This window comes from Gopherus evgoodei, chromosome 8 (genome assembly GCF_007399415.2).
Source record: "Gopherus evgoodei ecotype Sinaloan lineage chromosome 8, rGopEvg1_v1.p, whole genome shotgun sequence".
NCBI classification, from domain to species: domain Eukaryota; kingdom Metazoa; phylum Chordata; order Testudines; family Testudinidae; genus Gopherus; species Gopherus evgoodei.
The window spans coordinates 3,943,275-3,964,974 of NC_044329.1; the positions used below are offsets into that span (position 1 = coordinate 3,943,275).

General features: G+C 45.3%; 1 protein-coding gene across 5 annotated transcripts in view; it reads right to left on the reverse strand.

The window, feature by feature from the left end:
* The window catches only part of SGCD (sarcoglycan delta), a 517,054-nt gene that overhangs the window by 364,329 nt on the left and 131,025 nt on the right, over nt 1-21,700 (reverse strand). Inside the window, exon 1 of one of the 5 annotated variants that reach the window (XM_030572949.1) lies at nt 4,645-4,710. The exons of the other annotated variants lie outside the window; for them this stretch is intronic. The gene's annotated coding sequence lies outside the window, so the exon portion shown is untranslated. Of the gene's footprint in view, nt 1-4,644; nt 4,711-21,700 lie in introns of those variants that run through there. 5 annotated transcript variants of the gene reach the window in all.

The window sequence follows — 21,700 nt, forward strand, 5'->3', positions numbered from 1 at the left end:
GCCGACAGGATGCTCACTACAGGGTCCTCGACCTCCGGGACTTCCTCCACCTGGAGGTTCATATTGCGCGCTATCCTCCTGAGGAGCTCCTGATGGGCTCTTAGGTCTATTGGAGGCAGCCCCGAAGAGGAAGTCCCTGGCACTGCCTCATCTGGAGAGGAAGGAGATGAAATGCCGGGGACAAGCGGGTCCTGTATGGCCTCTTGCTCATGTACTGGTTCCTGCTCTGGCGGCACCGGGGAACCCAGTGGGTGGACTACCAGCTCCTCCGTCCCGGGTGGAGGACGACGGCTAACTGTGGCCTCTGGTGCTCAGTGCTCTGATGAAACAGAGCAGGATGGAACTAGCGGAGCACCTTGGGCCTGGTGGTACACCCAAGGTGTCCAAAAGGACCACTGGTGAGGTCCTGGGTCCTGAGACCGGGCTTCTTGAAAAACTCCGGTAGGCACATCCGCATCGCGGTCTTGGTCATAGTAGCTGTCCGTGTGGGACGACATCGACGTATGTCTGGATGGCCATGGAGGAGCGGAGAAGCCTTGTGCAGATGTTCCAATGGACCTCACTCCCCTATGTATCGGTGACCGGTGCTGGGACATATAACGGTACTGGGATCGAGACTGGGACCTGCGACCAGATCGGTGCCGGGAGGTCGACCGAGATCTCGAATCCCGGCATCGTGAATGGCTTTGGGAGGCACGGTGCCTGGAGCGGTGCTGAGAGCTGGAGCGGTGCCGCAGGTAGTGAGCCGGTGAACAAGAGTCCAACCGGTGCCGTGAGTCTGACCGGTGCCATGTAGTAGAATGGTGCCGGGACTGCGAGCGGCATCGAGAGCGGGAGAGCCGTCTGGACCTGGAGTGTCTGCGGGACCATGACCGTGAGCAGTGCCGGTCCGCTGCGCCAACAGAGGGTGGTCTAATCAAGGTCGGCTTGCTTATGGATTGGATTACCCTCACCGGCGGTGCCGGGGGTAGAGACAGTGCCGAGTCTGTCAGGGCGATCAGGTCCCTCGCTGCTGAGAACGCCTCTGGCGTGGACAGCATAGTGAGCTCTACCGTGGCACACGCCGGGGAGCTAACAGGCACCGGACTTGACGGCCCTTGTGGGACCGGAATCGACGGTGCTGATTTAGTCAGTGCCGCGGCGGGTATCGGCGCTGGGCGATCCGATCTAGGCGTACTCTCTGGCTGCGGTGCGGGCAGTGCCGAAGCAGCAGCAGTCTTGGCCTCTCTCAACCTCAGGGAGAGGGAGCATCATGGAGCCGATTTCGGTGCTGGCGACGTCCGGTGCCAAGAGTCTTTGGGTGTACCGGTGCGGTCCGGTGCCGCAGAGGTGCTTCTGCTCACCGACTGACCAGCACTCAGTTCCGAAGGTGGAGGGGTGAGAGCCGCCTCCATGAGGAGCTGTTTAAGCCTGATGTCCCGCTCCTTTTTTGTTCGTTGCTTGAAAGCCTTGCAAATGGGGCACTTAGCTATCAAGTGCGATTCCCCAAGGCACTTCAAACAGGAGTCGGCCTGTGGCAGGCTGAGCATGGTTTGAAACCCAGTGAGCCGGGCATGGGCTTCGGCACAGGGTGCGGGGAAGGGGCTACTCCCCGAACCCCGCTAACTATTACTAAACTAACTATACTATCAAGGAAGATAACAAATGAGAAACTACGAGTAGCTGGGGGAGTGGAGGTCAGCTAAGCCGCACTCCACTGTTCCAACGACCAACATGGGTGGTAAGAAGGAACTGAAGGGTGGCTGGATCGGCTGGGGTATATATCCGGTGCCACAGCGGTGCCACTCCAGGGGGCACGCAGCCGACCCACCGAGTGTTGCTAGGGTAAAAAGTCTTCCAACGAACGTGCACGCAGCACGCGCACCTAACTGGAATGGATATGAGCAATCACTCGAAGAATTAATGCTGTCCTAAATTTTTAACTTTCAAAATGCTGCAAAAGTTTGTATCGAAAATCCCTGACTGTGTCAGAGGAATTGAGGGGGGAAAACTCAAGTTTCTGGCAGGAGAAAAGTGATTTAGTATTGCAGGTTAAAATCTTAGCTGGATATTTTAGCTGTGACATTGACAACAATGCTGACATTAATGGTTGTAATGAAGGTGTCCAATTTAACATCCCATTGAGATGAACAGGGCAGGACGTATCTCCCCTACAGCCGTTGTTTCTGGCTCACTGCAGACTAATGCAGAAGGTTTTCACCACAATCACAGGGTGTACAAACATGGTTGGTTGGTTTTTAAGTCTCACTTTAGATTCTGCAGCACATCTCTGTGGCAAAGCGTAGATTTAGCTGCATATTCCACAATCATGGAGCATCTGACTGTTATGTACGTGTCTGCTTCCCAAAGGCACCGAGTGATTTCAGGTGGAGCTGCTTGTGCTCAGCAACTCTGGAAATCTGGGTCCAGATTATTTTAAAATCACTCCCAGGAGGTAAAAAAACCAAAAACCACATTAATTTACAATGAATAGCTGGAACTATCTTACAGTGAACATTAGAGTGATCATGAAGTAGAATGGAGTGAACATCTTCAGTTGCTTAAGTGGATTTCAATGTTGTTTCACTTCCTATAGAGTGAACCTCCGTGCCATTCTAACTGGTTCCCACTGGGCTAATCACATCAGAAATCAGGTTATAATCAGGCACACAAGAGTTCAATGCTACAGTCCAAAGGGATCATCATCTTTCTGTAATCCTCTGTCCTAACTGATAGGGAGGGGAACAGAAGCTGCTCATAGCCAGATGGGTAAGAAGGAAACCCTATCTCCCTGGTGCTCTGCAGAAGCTCCTAAAAAACTGAAGATAAGAGACCAGATTCTGCTCCCTGCTGTGGTCCCCAGCACAGCAGTGAGCTAGGACTAGCACTGGAAACCCTGTGCCACGCTCCTGGGAAGCCCCCAGCACAAAGATGCACCAGGAGCAGGAGGGGCCAAGTGGCCAGGGTGCCACATCAATGGGACAACGTGTGAAGTAGAGTTTCACTAGCGTGAATAAGGGTGGCGCAGTGTGGACCCAGGTTAAGACAAGAGGTAACAAGAAAGTGTAACAAACAAATGAAGGGAATGCGAGAGGAAAGAGGAGAGTGACAGCCCTCTTCCATCAACATAACCCCCAGTGTAGACGCAAATGCAGACCAAACCCTAGACTAACCCATGTGCACTTAACACAACAGAGATGATAGTCTGGGGGGTTTTAAGGTATAAATTATTGATAAATAAATAAGATAGCAAACCCCACCCTGCCTAGCTGTGGCGTGCAAAGCAAGATCCAAGCAGCAAGCTCTGGGATTGCAGTAGCGTGCGCAGGTCGGGGACAGCGTTGGCTGCAGTCGGTGTCTCTTTGCTAAACAAAGCATGACATTCAGATGAAACCCCGGCATGCACTTTTGTTTAAAGGCAAGTGCAGCTGCCCCGTTTGGAGACCGACAGCAAAATGCAGCAGAAAAGTTCTACTTCCAGCAAGAAACACAACTTAAGTAACATTGGTTTCCAAATCTTCCTGCAGTTTGAAATGTTCATTAGCCAGGATGAGTAACAGGAATATTTCTCTCAGTCTCTCTCACATCCAGCCTGAGCTGGGCAATAATTAAATTTTCTGTCACTGATCCTCACCCAATAAATTATTGTATTTATCAGATTAATCCTTGCTCACTGGTAGAGACCTCAGAATCTCACCTCCATGCTCCTTCAGAAATAAATGACCGGGCTCTGCCATTATGGCACAGGCCTGCACATAGGCTCTAGATTTTCAGCAGTGCCTAATATGCAGAGTGCAGGGGAAGAGACACCAATGAAGGAGCCATCAGCAGCTCCTCCACTGTGAGGCTGTTTCTATGCCAGCCTGGTTCCTAACACACTTTAGAGCAGCCTCGGTGCCAGTACACTGGATAGGGATTTCCAAAGCACAGTGGTAGTACTCAGGCCACGTTCCTTTCCTTCTGGCCATGGCCCAGCATGAATCTTAGACCAAGGGCTATGGTGTAGGAGCCACCCAGGGATTCCACCACACCAAGAGAATCCCCAGCTAGCTGGTTAAGCCAGTTTGCTGGCTGTTCTGCACTGGAGCAGGGGCCAAGGATTAAGCCCCAGGAATGCTGCATAGACACCTGACTCCAGGGCAGACTTCACCAGATAAACGGCTTGCTGCTCACAGTTTGCTCAGCTCTAACAATGAATATTCCAGAAGGATGAAACCATAAGGACTCTGCTGCAATACATCCCGTGGTCCAATATCATCTCTAGTGCATTCCACTGAATGCCAGGGAGGAATGCACTAGATGCACTGATGCCAGACACCACCTCTGGTAACAACAGTCTCCTGACAATGCCTTTGTCAAAGGGCTAGTGAATGAGACTGTGCTGAAAGGGAAAAAAAAGGGAAAGATTTACAGAATCAAACCAAAAACTCAGACGACCCTGCAGTCGCTGTTGAATCAGGCTTGTCATCTGCCACGCAACGCACTTATCTTCTGTCTATTTTGTGAATAAGATTCAATCAGAACTCCTTGGCTCCTCGGGGAACCAGTGCTTTAGTATGAACTGCTACCACTCAAAAGTAATGGAGTGCGATTGCTCATGCCATTACCGTAAATGGTTGGAGGCCACACAGTCCCCAATTTCATTAGCTGCATTTATATACAGACCTTTCACTTTATGCTGTGGAAGCCAGAGGTGCATCAATGGTACATGGCATCTCCCCCTCAAAGCAAAAAAAAGAACACCTCGTAAGCTGAAGGTAAAAGGTTTCAAGTTAAACTGGGGAGGGGGGTTAATGTACAAACCCCCTTGCAGCAATTTTATCTGACTGACTGTGGTTCACAATCTTTACTACTGTGACATGCAATGCTTTGACAGATGCTACAGAAAAACTGACCTCAATGCAGCTTTGTACAGCTAGCAAAGATCAACGAAGCAGTGGGATTTAAGGACCAGGAGATACAACAATTGTCTACACACAGAGATGCACCAGTTTAAGTTGCGATTTTTAACCAACTTAGTTAAACTAATGCAAAAGGCTGTGTGGATACTCTCATTCTGGTTTAAACCAGACTTCCTCTGCTTTAGCTTAAGTCAGTTCAGAACAGGTTTAAGATACACCAAATAAATCTCTCTGACGCGGATATAACAGTGTCCACACAGGGGTTTAGACCAGATTAACTCAAACCAACACAAACTTGCATAGGCACATGTCCATGCTGTACCACTTAAACTCTCTAAAGACAATAAAGGAACAAAAAACTGGAAAAAGAATATAACTCCAAAGAGACTAGCATGAAAGCCCTTCCCTTTTTTAATATACAAATCTTGAACGATTACATTTTAAACTGACATATGCTAGCCTAAAGAATCTTCATAATGAGACAAAAGGAAAATGCCGCAGATGGACCTAAATAAATTCTTTGTTTACATAATTTTATTAACAGACATAAAGCTGTATAGGTAACATGTAGAACTCTCAAGGCAATTTAGCAATAAGTTGGATGTATATTTATGAAATACAATCATGGGCGTGTTAATTTGGTTTGTACTTTTGTTGTAACAACAATAAAATACTATTATAGAAAAACAATGAAATTAATGAAGCGAGATTCTGATTTTTTGTTTCATTTGCTGTAAATTGCAAATAAACAACAGATGCTGTGAGCACTTGTCACTTACTGGCATGTTTTTTCTTGTAGAACAGATTTTTTTACTTAAACAGCTGGCATAGTGGTTTTGAAAATGGAAAGTTAAAACGTTTTTCTATTACCTACAAAGAACTACAGTGATTTGTTTATCAAAAAAAGAAAGTCTAGAGCAGATTTTTATCCAGACACGCAGTGTGAGGAGGGACGGGCTGCTGCTCTGTGATGTAGGTCACCATGTGTATGGAGGTTAGGCCACAAACCATTTGAGATATACAGGCGGAAAGTAACAAGACAACTCGGTGCTGTTCAGCCACTCCAAGAACAGCTCTGTTGAACTAATTTGATGTATTCTCTGTACAGCCTGCTTCGGCTTAACAGTGCACTGCACTGGGTTAACAGGGGCTGAGCAGGCTCAGCAGCGCACAGTCAACTTTTGGAACTCCTTGCCTGAGGAGGTTGTGAAGGCCAAGACTATAACAGGGTTTAAAAGGGAACTAGATAAATTAATGGAGGTTAAGTCCATTAATGGCTATTAGCCAGGCTGGGTAAGGAATGGTGTCCCTAACCTCAGTTTGTCAGAGGGTGGAGATGGATGGCAGGAGAGAGCTCACTTGATTGTTACCTGTTAGGTTCACTCCCTCTGAGGCACTCAGCATTGGCCACTGTCGGAAGACAGGATACTGGGCTGGATGGACCTTTGGCTGACCCAGTGCGGCCATTCTTATGTTCTTATGATTAATTCAGCACCAGTGCAGGGTCTTTGGGTGTGCTATGGGATGCAGTGTCACTTTACAACTTGGCCTCTACGGCTCCTAACTTTGAGAAAAGGAGCAGAGATACCTTCTCTTTCTGAGCCATGGAGCTCTGTGTCTTGGACGGTGCTTAAACACCTGAACCTTAAAGGCCTACTTACTTGGCTAGCCCGAGAGACGTCAGTCGGTTTTAATATTTACTCTCCACTGAGAAACCACCACCAGGGAAAAGGCTTACATATCCCTAAAGCCAGAAGCAAACTCGGATATGATGGGCTGAGGATTTCATTCATTATATTTTGAATTCTAAAGACACATCAGCATCATAACCAACACATTTAATCTACACAGAATATTACTCTCTACAGAAAGAGAAATCATCTCTGAAGCTACGCTCAGCTCTGCTTGAATGAGCGTTTACAATTCTAGGTCAGGGAAGATCTGAGAGTTTCTTTACCTCCCTCATAAAGAGGGAGTTCATTTTTAAATCACGAAGAAAAGAAACTGCTAAGCCTATTTATCTAAAGAGGTACTTATACAGCCCACGGTACCATACTATCTGAGCACCTCACAGTCTTTAATGTATTTATCGTCACAACACCCCATTGTACAGATGAGGAACTGAGGCACAGAGATGAAATGATTTGCCCGAGATCACCCAGAAGCTCTGTAGTAGAGCAGGGACTGAACCTAGCTTTCTCGCATCGCCCTTCCTGTCTACCTTAAGTCTAGCAGTGTAAAGTGGTGCAGCCTTTGTGACCTCCTCAGGAACCCCACAGGGAGAATGGCGGAAGTGAAAGATAAGCAGTTTTTGAAGGGAAGGCGGAGGGAGAGGAAGAGGGAGAGGGGAGAATGTGAGCCAGAGAATGTTCGTAGTACCATGTTGGCTAGCGTACAGTAAAATGAGCACAAAAAAGACGACCCATCGCATCCACCTAAGCTGCAGTGATAGCAAAGGGGTGAGGAGGACTGGCACGGACCCTATACATTTAAAGGGTGAAAGGAGAAGTCTCTGAAGTACAATATTCACTGCCAACGCAGTAGTCTTTTTTTATGCTCATACAGTTGCTTGACCTTGGGTACTCCTTACGTAGTACTCTCTGAGCAGCTCAGAGCTCTTTTTCAGCCCTCAGCAGGGGTAGTCCTTCCAGGCTAGGAGACTAACTGACGAGGCTAGGAGCAGACAGCCTCAGTGGATAAAAGGAGTCCTAGACCACCAGATTCTCACTTCCTTCTCAGCTCACTGGAGATTAGATAGGGTTATCAGATGTCCCGATTTTATAGGGACAGTCCCAATATTTGGGTTTTTTTCTTATATAGGCTCCTATTACCCCCTATCTTCTGTCCCAATTTTTCACACTTGCTGTCTGGTCACCCTAAGATTAGAGCAGTCAAAGGGACTATTCAACTTCAAGAACTATCCACTGCAGAACTTCAGGGACCTTATCCTGCAAGGCAGTGAGGATCCTCAACTCCCAGTTTCTTAGCACCTTACAGAATCAGAGCCTCCTTCAGCACACAGCTGCCTCCAAATCCCCATGCTTTCCCCATCTAACAGTCATGGAGAATGTTTCCCCTTCTTTGGTCAGTATTTGTTCATGGGAGGAACCATGTAAGGGTAAGTCAAGCCTTCCTGGAGTGGACAAGGAGCACATCTTCCAACAGGGCAGCCCCCCCGCAAATCCTCATGCAGCAGCTGATCTCCACCAGTTTAAAGTAGTTTGTAACAAAATTGGAAGCACAACTTCCCCCCTACACACTACCCAAAGGCAATTACCCTTTGCTGTACAGAACTATGTTGGCTAGCGGACAGTACAACGAGCACAAAAAAGACGACCTATAACATCCACCTACGCTGCAGTGATAGCAATGGGGTGGGGAGGACTGGCACAGACCCCACGGGCAGGCAGATATTTCTAGAACTTCTTTTGACCCTGAACAAAGGGCCTGCAGAGAAACAGAAACAACTCTTTTATATGAAACAACTGTCAAATATGAGAAACGGCCACATGGGCAGCAGATCTGTGTAGGTATGCACACCGTTTGGAGCACTACTGTAGCAAGGCACTCCCTTACACTGGTATCCCAGATGACCAACTAGACTGTGAGGGTCTACCCATTGCTGACCTCTCCTGGCATCAAGCATGTACATCTTGACCATGTTCATGCTTTTCCACGACTGCATCTGAATTAAAAATGCTGGATCATTTTTTAATGCAAAAAGAATGTGGATTCCAAGGATATCCCCTTTGGATAGCTACCAGTTCATCAGGCCCAGCACAGAGAGCATTCCAGATTATATATAGCTCGCACGTGGCATGGAGAGAGCACACTCTGCACTATAAGCCCTTTAGGGCAGGGAACATTTCCCTTCTATGTTTGCACAGCATCCAGCAGGCTTTGGGTACTATCACAATGCAAGTATTTATTTAATAACCACACTAGATCTTAGCCAAAATAAATAAAGATGATTCAGCAAACCACATCACTAAATCAAAGTGTTTTACTGGCCTTGTAGGGTCTTGAAATGTCTGCGCTGATGCATTTGGGACATTCCATTGATGTTTCTTTGGGAGTTTGGCTGAGCTGGGTGATTGTTCATGACAGTGGCCTTTGGGTAAAAGGATTATAATTGGAGACATGTAAGGCTTAATCCAGCCCTAGGATATGCTGACTTATTCTGGTGTATTTCAGAGCCCTCAGCAGCAGAAATCCATTTGGATTGCTGTCTGTCTGTGTGGTGGTGGTGGCATGGGGAGTGAGGTGGGAAAGAATTTTGCAACAGCTCAAAATGCTTGCAAACTGCAATCTTATAGGGGAAAACACTGCCCCTAAAATGGGTGCACTGATGGGAGGTATCCAGTCCAAGCAGCGGATGCTCAGCACCTATGGAAATGAGGCCACTTTTTGGGGTACCTAGATAAGAATTTAGGAGCCTAACCCTTAGCCTCCAGGTTTGAATTTTTGTCCTAAAACAATTAATATAACTTGCAAAATCTCCTAACAGTAGTTTAAGTCTCCTTAAGGACATCTTTCTAAACCTGGCCTCTTGGAAATTTGCTTGTGAATTCTGTTTGTGGCCTCTAAATCTGCTTCAGCAAATTAAAAGTGAACAAAGCAAATGGTCCATTCATTCATGTGACTACCTCCAAAGTCAATATTTGATGCATTCCGTAATGTCATACATAAATCTGAATGGCTACAACGTTATGAGTATTCAGAAAACTTGCATAGGTGTTTGAAAAACTAAAAAATATAAAAGGCACATTTTAAAAAAATAAAGGCTTAAAAATGTTTTCCCTGTCCAACTTCACGTGTAGCGGATAGAAAAAGAAACCTCACTTTTGACAGATAAGGGTAATTTTCCATCATTATGGAAGTCTTAAACAACCCCGGCCTACTTATACCATCATCTCTTAGGATCCAAGCAAATTGCAGTTATTTGTTCAAAACAAAACAAAAAAGCCCATGACATAATAGAGCAATTTAAGCAGTGAAGAATACAACACCTGTAATTCAATTTCATGGCAGCTGGTTTCACAACATGTGTCTATAGCACTGTTATGATATAGAAACTTCTCTCCAATACAACAATTCTTCTTTTAGAAAGCCAGCCCTCAAGAGACAAGTCAGCTTTAAACGAACAAAACCTGCACACAATGAGCAATTTGCATCTCAGTTCCAGACCTTTCAGCTGCTCAAGCTTTAGTTAGTTGCCTACCCCATGACAGTTTACATTTCAGTTTATTTGTATATTGTGAGGCTGTTGTAGGAAGTGCTAAGAGTCAGAGTCACCATAAACCTCCAACCTGAAGAGAAACTATGGGCTGAGGAAAGTCCCCACTATTAACATCGGTCAACATTTGCACCAAGGGAAAAAAGCCCATGGGAAGGAAGATAAGAGACCCGCAGATCCCACCCCCCAAAAAAAGGCAGGAGAAAAGGACAATACAAGTAGCCACGGTTGCTGGGTGGGGCAGGGGGAAGGGGTGTCAAGAAAGCAAAAGTATTCTTCCAACAGGGGGATTCAAATGTTAATTCTTTCATTAAAAACCTGCAACTATAAAACATACAAGTGGGATCTTTTCAGATCCTATATACTGAGCAATCGGACAAGATTAGTATTTGGGTGGAGACATTGTGGGAAAGCCCACTTTAGGCGACACAAAATTTGGTGCTTGTAAATACGTAGGCGACACTCTTCCCTCTTACCTCAGACCTGAGCCAATGGACCATCATTACCTGATACACTGCAAGTTAAGACAGGCCTGAGTCTAAAGGCATGCATCCAACGTGGGGCATTATTTTCCCAAATGACAGAAGAAAACAGTCAACTGACATAGAGAGAAGAGTAAACTGATTGGTCAGGGGTTGCTGGGGGGAGAAGGGAGTGGCAGGGAACAGCTGAGAACTCCCAAGAAAGAAGTCAAGCTAATAGTACCAGTAGCTGCATCCATTCCCTCACAAAAATCAAACTCCTTAATATTTAGATCACTTACCAACGTGGTATAATTAAAACAATTTCTGAAGATAAATATATGAAAAGGAGGTTAAGTCAATTGGACTCGTTTCATCCTGAAACCCTTAGTTTGGTTCATTCCAAACCCCACACAGTAATCTGGTCAAGTGTCACAGTGGCCGTTCAGGCTTGAGCAAAGACTGTTCTTTTAACTCAATAGGAAATGAGCAGCTTTTTATCTGAAGATCCTCAGTCTGTACCCATCAGTGATTTCCTCTCATAACCTTTTAATTTACTGTGTGTGGGGCGGCTGTCTATTAGAAATGTGAGAGAGACTCCAAATGAATATTAGAGGTCTCTGGATGGCTCCAAAATTCATAAACAATAAAATAGCCATTTTGTATTCATCTTCTGAAATATAAAGGAAGGTTTATGCAGAAGGCTGATGAGTAATGGCATATTAATTTGCACAGATCCAGATTAATGTACTGATTAGCAGGAGCTTTGTCTCTTATCCTAAGGCAGGACACAGGAAAGACAATCCAGGCTAGAATGGTTTCACACGTAAAGATAGTGAATGGCTGATCACTGCAGCTTTTAACCTATGTCAAAGCAAGAATGAATACGCCCAGACTATGTTCTATGTGAAGGGCTCCAATGTGGTGTATTATTTTATTTCTAATCTTACAGTATAAAAAATATTCAACAAAACTTTGAATGATTCAGAACCTACTAACTGTGCCCACAGCCAGCCTATGTAACCAGGGGAGCTTACCACTGTTACCCTACCTTGCCATTCCCCATTTCTTCCATCTCCCACACCCTGTTGCAAAGGAGCTTACCTCTGTTTTTGAATTAGATTCTAAGCTCGTTGGGGGAGGAGCCGTCTCTCACTGTGTAAGTGTCGAGAACCCAGCACAATGGGGCTCGGAAAGGGTGCCTCTGGGTGCTCCTGCAATGCAAATAATAAGCCACAGCATATGGTAGGAGCACTGGCCCAGTGGGCGCTTGGAGAGCACAGGGGTGGAGAGGGAGCACATCTTTAACAAGTTACAGGATGTGCTCTTCTGACACTGGCTCTACTTTTCAGGACCAGGCAGAAGCGGACGAGGCCCCAGCTCCAGTCCCACCGCCTTTGGAATTCCTAGTCCTGCCAGTCCATTAAGGGGACACACCAGACATCCCTTTGCCCTAATACAACAAATAGTCTCTGGTCCTTCATTCTGCCCAGGCTTTGGTACTGAGGCCTCAGGGCTCCACAGAAGACTGCCCAGAGAGGTGAGGGGCTCATTTGTATGAAGTCCCTGTTTCACAGATACGCATCTGGGCAGTTATGAACCTACTCCCAAGGGAGCATACATGTCCCCCTCACAAGCTGTAGCTCACCATCCTCAGCACTGGCTGACCCAGTGACAAGTAGGTTTACTGTGGTGGCAAGGGACTTATCTCCCCTTACTGTGCTAGAAACCAGTCTCAGGATTTAACAGCTCCTCTAAGATCTGACTCAGCAGCCATCTCAGTAACTTATACTTTGGCATGCAGACTCGCCAGCCCTCCAGAGACAACAAAGGCACGTATAGGGCAAGCGCTCTGACCGAATATGATGTTCCACACCTCATTTTAACCTGAGAACAACGATAATGCTGTTCGGTGTTACTGATTTGTTTCTAGGCATTTTTCTGAATGAAATCAGACAGGAGGGACTGGCACCTCCATTTCCCCGCAAACGTAAAACATTTAGCAGTTATGATGTTGCCTGTGTGGTCTGGCTTAGAACCTCCTTTCCTGCCCTGCGAGCTCCAGGGAAGAAGGAATCTTGTAGCCCACTTCAGCAGTTCACCTTCTAAACACCTCAGGCCTCATCTGCTACTGCCTCCTCCTCTGCCAGAGTCTTTCACTCTCGTGCGTAGCTACGCACTGCAGAGTGAAGACAGCCTGGCTTTTACTGTGACGCGTAGCTACACAGACCGTGCATGCCACTGCCAGTGTAGACAAGGCCTTAGAGTGAAATCCTGTCCCTATTCTAGTCAATGGGAGTTTTGCATTGACTTAATTGGGGCTAGAATTTCACCCTTAAAGTATCTGTATCTCAGTGCTACATAATAGCGACCCAATATCAGTTGAGGCCTCTAAGAACGATCATAACACAAAAAATCATAATTGCTGGCTTACTTCTGGGTGGTCAAAATCCATGCAGTAAAACCCACTGCTTAAAGAGAGAGTCTTTCAGAGCCACCTTTCAGCCCCATCATTACAGCAACAGATACACCACACAGAATCACAGAATAGCAGCGTTGGAAGTGACCTCAGAAGGTCATCTAGTCCAATCCCCAGCTCAAAGCATAACTCAAGACACTATTTCAACAATGGATGCTGAATGACACAAAGTCTGGTGTTTACTAAACATTTCAACTTTTCAAGTGCTCTCAGCCTTTTCAGATGATTCAGATTGTTATTTCACTGCTAGGCCAAATGCTGGTTAAAAATGCTTATCCTGACCCAGTTTACCCCCAACTAGCTCCTACCATGTATTTAATTTTCATAGTAGACCTTGGCATCGGCAGAAAACAGAGCTGATTCCATCTTTCTAAAACAGGGAAGGACCTGATTGTATGACTCCGGCTCTACTGTGTTTAATGTCTCACCCTACAAGAAGAAACACTAACCTATTTTACAGAGGTAAGGGAGATCATCATAGTGCTCCTGTACAAGGAGGGAGTTACCAAGTCTCCTCAGATAGATATATATGAGAGAGAGCGCGCGCAACCAACCTGGCAGGAAAAAGCACACTGTTCATTTTCTGGTGGAATCATTTTGTTTTAATTTAAATTAGGGACACCCAGAACTTGGAATTTTTGGGAGGGATCCTGGGGAATCTATCTTTACTTCCACCATGTCACAACGGCCTTTCCTGTAGCAAAGGAAGGAGGGACAACACTCCCTTCAGAGCCTAGCAGTGCCTGGCCTCTCAAACCCACAAAACCATTTCAGAGAGTGTATGAGGTAAACATCTTATCAAACCTTCCTATAACACCCCCACCCTCCAAAACAATGGTATTTACGCATGCAATTCTCATGTGTGCTCACAGATGATGGCTTTTTCCAGGAACAACAGTGTATACAAAATTGTGAACCTAAATTTAGGACCCAATCCTGCAAGCTGATCTGCACAGAGACCCAACGGGGTACCACTCAGATGCAGGGGCCTGGTAACCTGGCTCAGATTACAGGACTGGTGGGTGCCACAGAGGACAGCACAAAGGTCTCTGAAAACATGATCCCTCAAGTTAGATACAGAGCAAATAATTAAGCAGAAATAAATATGTACAACAAATGCCTTTGCGATAGGAAACAGACTGGAATCCTGGTCCCACTGAAGCGAGAGCAGGGTCAGGCTCACACTGAATAAATGAGAACCTCAAATGGTCATTTTGTGAGCTTTAAAAAAAAATAAGTAACTTCTTGACCATCAGTATTAGATAAACTCCAAAGGGGTCACCTATCTGTAAACGAGATGATATGAAAAACTTCTGCTACAAATGTGAGCGTATCTGAGTTAATTTACAAGATTCCCACTTCGTCACCCAGTCTGCCTCTCCCAGGTTAAAGGATCTGTTCGTTTTCAGAGAAATGAAAGCAAGTCCAAATAGCTGAGGACACTTTGTTGTTATTCATTATTTGCATTACAGTCATGTCTACAGAATGCAACTGAGCATGGGGCTCCATTGTGCTAGGTGCTGTGAAACACACAGACACACAAGCCCTGAAGAGTTATCAAGATAAACAGAGGTTAGGGAAGGAAGGGTTATTATATGCATTTTTATAAACATGGAACTGGGGGCCCGAGAGATTAAGTGACTTGCCCAAGATCACCTACTAAGTCAATGGCAAAGCCAGCCAGTGACCCCTGATTTTCTAAGTCCCAGTCCATTGCCTTAACCATAAGACAATCCTTCACCTATACCTGAACTTTTCATTTCCTTTTTTGCTGGCCACATCACTCCTTTGTGCACCACTGCCTATGAAATGGACGTGCCTTAACCACGTCAGCCCAATGAGCCACTGGCTCAGGGGAATTTTGATTTTTCCTCTACATTTTTCAAATGGCCTTAACATTAATTTTTCAAACTCTGATTTAAAAAAAAAAAAAGACAACTCTCACAGACATTTAGTATTTTGAGCTCCAGTTCACAGCAATTTCTTATTTTCTCTGTGACTGAAGGATGAGTTACCCTGAATAAAAAAGTTTGATATCCATTTCTTTTCTTTTTCTCTTGTGAAGTTTTACAAAAATATTGGTCTTTAGTGACCTGGTGAAAATACCATGGTATATGCAGGACCTTTATGTTTAAACACCCAAGTTACACTCACTAGCTATATGAGCCTTCTCAATCTGTGTTTTATTTTAAAGCCTCATCGTCAAAAGCTGATTCAATCTAGTCAGGCTTTATTATTATTATTATTTATTATTCACTAGTCCATTGGTGATAAATGTTTCTAATGCTGACAGTAATCTAGTTTTAAATAAGCCAGATGCAGAGTCTATAAAATCATCTTTGCTAGCCTGCTAATCGCTTTTATAGATTTACCAGAAGCAATAAGAATGATGTGAGTCATGTGCATTAATAGTTCAGTACGCTGGCACACCAGCGACAGATGGTTCATGTAGAACTGCAGCAGACGGGTTAATAAGGACTAGCTTTGGTGTATTTCAGCAAATTATGCGTTGAACCCCATAAGGCTGAAAGTCCAACTTTCAAAGGGAAGAGGGAAAACTTGAAAATGTCTACTACTGTAAGCAGAGTCAGGATAAGCTCTATCCTGACATCTGGTGGAAAGAATTTCAGAGAATGTATTTGCATAGGCACGCCTACCCTATCCCAGACTGCCGAGCTGTGGGACTGCTTGGTGACAAATGACACCCTCAGTTGAGTGGTACTTCCTAGACAAGGGACATGGGTTCCAAAACCCAGTGAATTGAGAGAGGCTGGGGACAGGTATCTGTGCCTGGTGGTGCAGTCTCCTTGTGGAGCTAGAAGCACCATTTCCACCCTCTCCACTGTGGAATGTCAGTGTTGATTTTTTTTATTCCCTCAAGAATCTAAATACAGGTTACTGAGCTGAACTCACTTTGGGCTAATGGTGCACTAGCACTGGGGCTCCCCTACTAAGAGCTGAGATCACTGAGAGTTGAAATCACTAAAGAGCTGAAATTACTGAGCTGAGAGCACTGAGTACTGTGCTAACTAGTAGGGGAGCCTGAAGATATACTGTGGAACCGAGCAGCTGGCGGAGTGGAGCAGTTGTGGGGACGGCTGGAGAGGATCACGGGACAGCTGGTGGCAGCAGAGCGGCTGGCAGAGCGGAGTAGCTGTGGGCAAGGTGGAGCGGCCCACAGAGCGAATGGAGCTGAACAGTTTGCAGGGAGAACTAGAGCAGCTGGTGGAGCGAAGCAGTTTCTGAGGACGGCTGGAGGAGCAGAGTGGAGCGGCTGGTAAAGCGGAGCAGTTCGTGGAGAAGGCGGAAGCAGAACCCACGGAGAGGCAGGGCAGATGGCCCCGGACCACGTAAGGTGCCCCTTTCTACCCAGGCTGGGGGGAGGGACCTCTACAGATAAACTCTTGAACTCTGGGGTGGCATTGACCAGAGACTTTTGGGTTGTTGGACTTCAGGGTGATTGGACAGTGCCAAACGTGGAGGTGGGTTTTTGTTTATAGTTTGTGTTATAACCCTGCTTGTGGTGTTTCTCCAATGGGATGCCGCATTGATTTCTTCCTTTATTAAAAAGATTTTGCTACACTAAGACTCCGTGCTTGCGAGAGGGGAAGTATTGCCTCCTAGAGGCGCCCAGGGGGGGTGTGGTATGTGAGTGTCCCAGGTCACTGGGTGGGGGCTCGAGCCGGTTATGCATTGTGTTACTGAAACGGAACCCCTGGATACTGAACCCGGCCCTTGTTGCTGCCAACTCAGAGGGGCAGAAGGGTTACACTACCAATAGGAAGAGCTTTCTTTCTCTAGTCCACCAATTATTAAACTGGGGCACCTCCTTCTTAGCCTCTGCTAAATGAATTTGTTTATGTAAGCTGGGTTCCCAGTGAACGTGTCCACCATCGCGCACGCACGCACACACACACACTTTTGGACTCTTTTGTCTCTCAAACATGCCAAGACCGAATGCTCATGGAGACTCAACTTCCTTTTAACCACAAAAAGTTGGTTCCTCCAAGAGCAGAACTGTGGCAGTGTAGACAGGCTAAACCTGCACTGCCCACTACACATGGATAAAGGAAGGACTCTGTTTTCCAGGATTGCCAATCTGGCTTTTTTCATGGACATTAAAAACACACACACACACTTTTCAGAAGATAATGTCCCTTTTTGCAGGCGCAATTTGTATCTGCATTTTGTATACACAATTAAGTTGTGGACACAAATCTGAGAACACCTCACACTACACAACTGCAGCCGCTGAATCAGGTAGTTAAAGGAGGAAGTACTCACAGTTTGGCTCCAGTTCATTTCATGGGACATGTTGAGTTTCCCTCAAAACAAATGTGGCATCTCAGTCCAGCTAAACATTGACCCTTCAGTATCGAGAGTTAGATTCATTTACTGCCCCCAGCGTGACCGGTGTTGTTATTCTGGCTAACTCTGGAGAACAGCCGGAGGGCTTTAACATCTGTTTTCCACCTCACGCAGGCCTACTCCCATTTCTAGTCAGTTCCATGATGCAATTCCAGTGCTGAGTTTAGACACCAGAGCTTTCCACAGCACCTGACTACACGGTCACCAATACAGGACTGCAGCTTCAGTATCGGTTCAAGCAAAGCGGAAGATGGGTTACTAGAGAAAAAAACACTTGAAAGACTAATTTTAAATCTGAGACAAATGCCCTCCCGTCACCACAATGAGAGTCACTTCAGAGCACAGCAAACTGCTTCTGACAAAACGTTCTGTTTTAAGTTAATCCCCAAACTGCAGATATGCTCTGAGGATCACCTAGGGTATTTCTACACTGCATACTGAGCCCGGGCTCTGACTCCGGTTTGAGCCCAACCCCCTTTTCTGTCCACACGCACTCAGGACACAGGTCCATCCTGCTGTGATTTGGGTCCAAACCCTGTCATTTTGCAGGGGGGATGCTGGATAAGCAGCAGACCTGAGTCAGATGGTCTGCATACCGCAGTATGGATATGTTAGCAGAGCTGAGACACCCAGGTCCAGGTTTATAATGCAATGGATGCTAACGCTTGCGCTAGAAGCAAGTGACCAGGGTTTAGTGTGCAGTACAGATATGCCCCTACTGGGTGTACAAATGAACCCGCAAGATTTTTATTTTCAGCTGTGTGTTCACCTCAGCTATTGGGGAGGTTTTGAAAAATCAGGAGTGTTTCACAGAAGACAAACAGTCTGTTTTGCAGCGTGTTCAGCTGAGTTTTCAGTGTTCCAAAAGGTAAACAGACTTTTCAGCCATGGCAATAACATGATGCAGTGCAATCACCAGTCATGTTGAATTGCCATCAAATGACTGACATTTAGTAAATTAAAGGCCCTACGCCATCAGCAGTGCTCCGGGCCCGTTTCAACCTGGGAACATTCCACTGCACGTTTCAAAGAAACTTCATCTTTTCAACTTGGGAAAAAATGCAAGTGAGTGTATTCAGCGGGTAAATAATAGAAAGCAGAGACGTGTTGGAGAGTGAGAATGAGATGCTTGGAAAGCAGCAATAAGGAGAATGACCTAGGTATAATGACAGTGGAAAAATACTCACTATGATCTTATAAGATAATTTGGTGCACCCAAAAGCATTACATGCCAGAGCCAGGAGGTATAAGCCATTCTGTATATTGGTTTGACTGTATACCACTTATAATTTGGGTGAGGGAGGCTCCTGCCGGGGGGAAAAAAAGGAGACTTTTCCTGGAAATCAGATTTCCACACGGGATACAAATAAGGAATTTGAATGGACAAGTTCTATACAAATAGCACGTAAGGGCTTTAATCCAAATTACACCCGAATCTCACCTATGGGGACTGAAGAGACAGAAAAATCATAGAAGGGCAAATTTTTAATTGGTATATAAAAAAGGGCCCTCACTTGGAGAACCAATTGCCATATCTTTAAGGAAAAATCAGAACTAGCACTCTACAAATCTTTCATTAAGTGTCACAAATGAGGCAATGAAAACCCTTAATAAGTATTTGAAAATTCATGCCTAAAATTAACACTCAGTCGCTCATAACAGTGGAGAGGAGAGTATAGATTCCTCTTCTGCTGTGGAAATTATGGCAAGAAATCAAGCCTGTTTATGGAATGGCCTAAAGAACGTGTTTGTAATAGATGTAAGTCTTCTTGTGGCCGCGCTTCAAAGATCGGCTTTCGTGACCTAGCAATGACGATAGAAGAGATTCAGTCAGCCTGTTTAGAGATGTATTTGGTGGAGCTGATAATGTCTTCGCTGACTTAGTAGCTCAGCAGGGGTTTTACAGCACAGGGTCAGACTTACCTCTTGGATTCTACTGGCTCAAGCCTGCAGAACCCGGGATGCACTCACCAGTAGCGAAAGGCCTGCCTGGATATGCAGCAGTGCAAGTCATACCGCAACCTCCACTGACCAGTGCAGTCCCACATTACACCTGCAAATATGGAGTTTGGGCTTCTAGCCTCCTGAAAATTTACCCTAAGTAACAAAGGCATGAGACAAGAGTGGTTTCCCTGAACAATACGGCGATCTAATCTGCTGGATGATGTAGAACTAAAAACACCACTCATAACCCAGCTTAACCAAAGCTTGAAGGGGAGCACAAATGTATTAACATTTTAGCAAGAAGATAAACAAATGGTTGATCAAGTAACATCTTTGTTACACGGAAGCAGGGAGACACCAGCTCTCGCCGTTCATGAGGCTTTCGTGATTAGGACAAGGTCAGAGTTTCTGAAGGCATCATGGAAACAAACAAAATATCATAGAATACACAAAAATGCTGTGCCAAGCCTCCACTGCTGGGATAAGAAGGGGGACATAAGATTTCCAAGACAAATGGTTCCATGATCCGCAAACTGGGTTGTAATGTTTCAGATTTCAGTGAAACCAGAGAGACGGCCAAATGCATCATTGGTGCAATACCCCCACTGTCAGTGGGATTTATGGTAGTTTTTCAGGCGTGGCCGAGAATGGTTAATGCTACAAACCCTCAGGCCTGGTTCTTTGTTATTGGTGTGCTGGTTTGTTTATTATTTTTATTTTCTAAACTGAAACTCAAAAGCGGCTGTCAAGACAGAAAATTCAATCTAAAGAAATTCTCTAAATACACTTATCCTAGGGCAGGCCCAGTGCTTATTTCAGGATGACAGCTGGCACCCACGGCCTTCGGTGAAAGACTTTCTGATACTGATGGAAGGGGACAGGTGGCTGGGTTGGCACAACGTGCCACATTTGATTGATAAAGTGATCTAAATGTCACAGGCATATAGCCTGTCATTAACATTCAACTCTTCCTCTGTGCAAGAGGCACACAAGCGAGCCCAACAAAACAAAGGCAATTGGGAAAGGATGGACAGTTCGGAAAACAGCATCCATACATGATGGTCTCTTAGTTTTCAGAGCGCCCCTGTTTTTTCAGGAATGGGCGATGAAATGCACAATACAGAGAAAACGCTGAGAGAATTAAAGCAGAAACCACTATCCTGCTCGTTTCTTACATTGCAATAACTTCCGATATGCAAGGTGGGTTACTTAACTCGTCAACTAACTGGACAGCAAATACATTAGGCAGTTACCAGAATTACCCATCTTGACAAAGTAAATGTTAGATGAAGATCATTAAGAGAATGGCCATTATCTTCCTTAGTTTTCTGTAAGAGGGAACTTTTGCTGCCATGTTTCCAAGGTTAAGAATGTCCTAGCCTTTTTTTTTTTAAAGCATCTGTTTTTTACCCCATAGAGATAACTCCCTTTTGATTCAGAACTGCCTGGCCTTTAATGAAAACTGTAGGTGTCCACAAGAAGTGAGCTAGAAATAAATTAATATGAATAATAAATCGTTTCTCTCCTCAGGGTTTCCCTCTGTGCCATATCTTCTAGTCTAAGTTCATTGGGACTAGAACTCTTTATTTTGTGGTCTCAGATAGCCCCAAGCACATTGTTACAGTTAGTTAACAATGATCACTTTGTCACAGGAAGGACTAGAACCTGATAAGTGGATCTCACCATCTCAAAAACCTCCTCCTGCCCCTTTATTGTTAAAAAAGGGCGACGTTTTCAAAAGCACCTAAACGATGTAGGAGCACAACTCCCACTGACAGTCCCTAAGTCATTATGGATATGTCTACACAGCAAAAAAACACCAAACAAACCCGAGGCATTGAATCTCAGACTGACCCAGGCTCACATTATGGGGCTAAAATAGTAGCATAGACATTCGGGTTCGGGCTGCAGCAAACAAACAAACAAACAGAAACAAACTAGGGAAATACAACCTAGACGAAGCTACTATAAGGTGGGTGCATAACTAGTTAGAAAATCGTTCCCAGGGACTAGTTATCAGTGGTTCACAGTCATGCTGGAAGGGTATAATGAGTGGGTCCTGCAGGGATTGGTTCTGGGTCTGGTTCTGTTCAATATCTTCATCACTGATTTAGATAAGGCATAAAGAGTACACTTATAAAGTTTGTGAATGATACCAAGCTGGGAGGGGTTGCAAGTGCTTTGGAGGATAGGATTAAAATTCAAAATGATCTGAAAAACCTGGAGAAATGGTCTGAAGTAAATAGGATGAAATTCAATAAGGACAAATGCAAAGTGCTCCACTCAGGAAGGAACAATCAGTTGGACACATACAAAATGGGAAATGACTGTC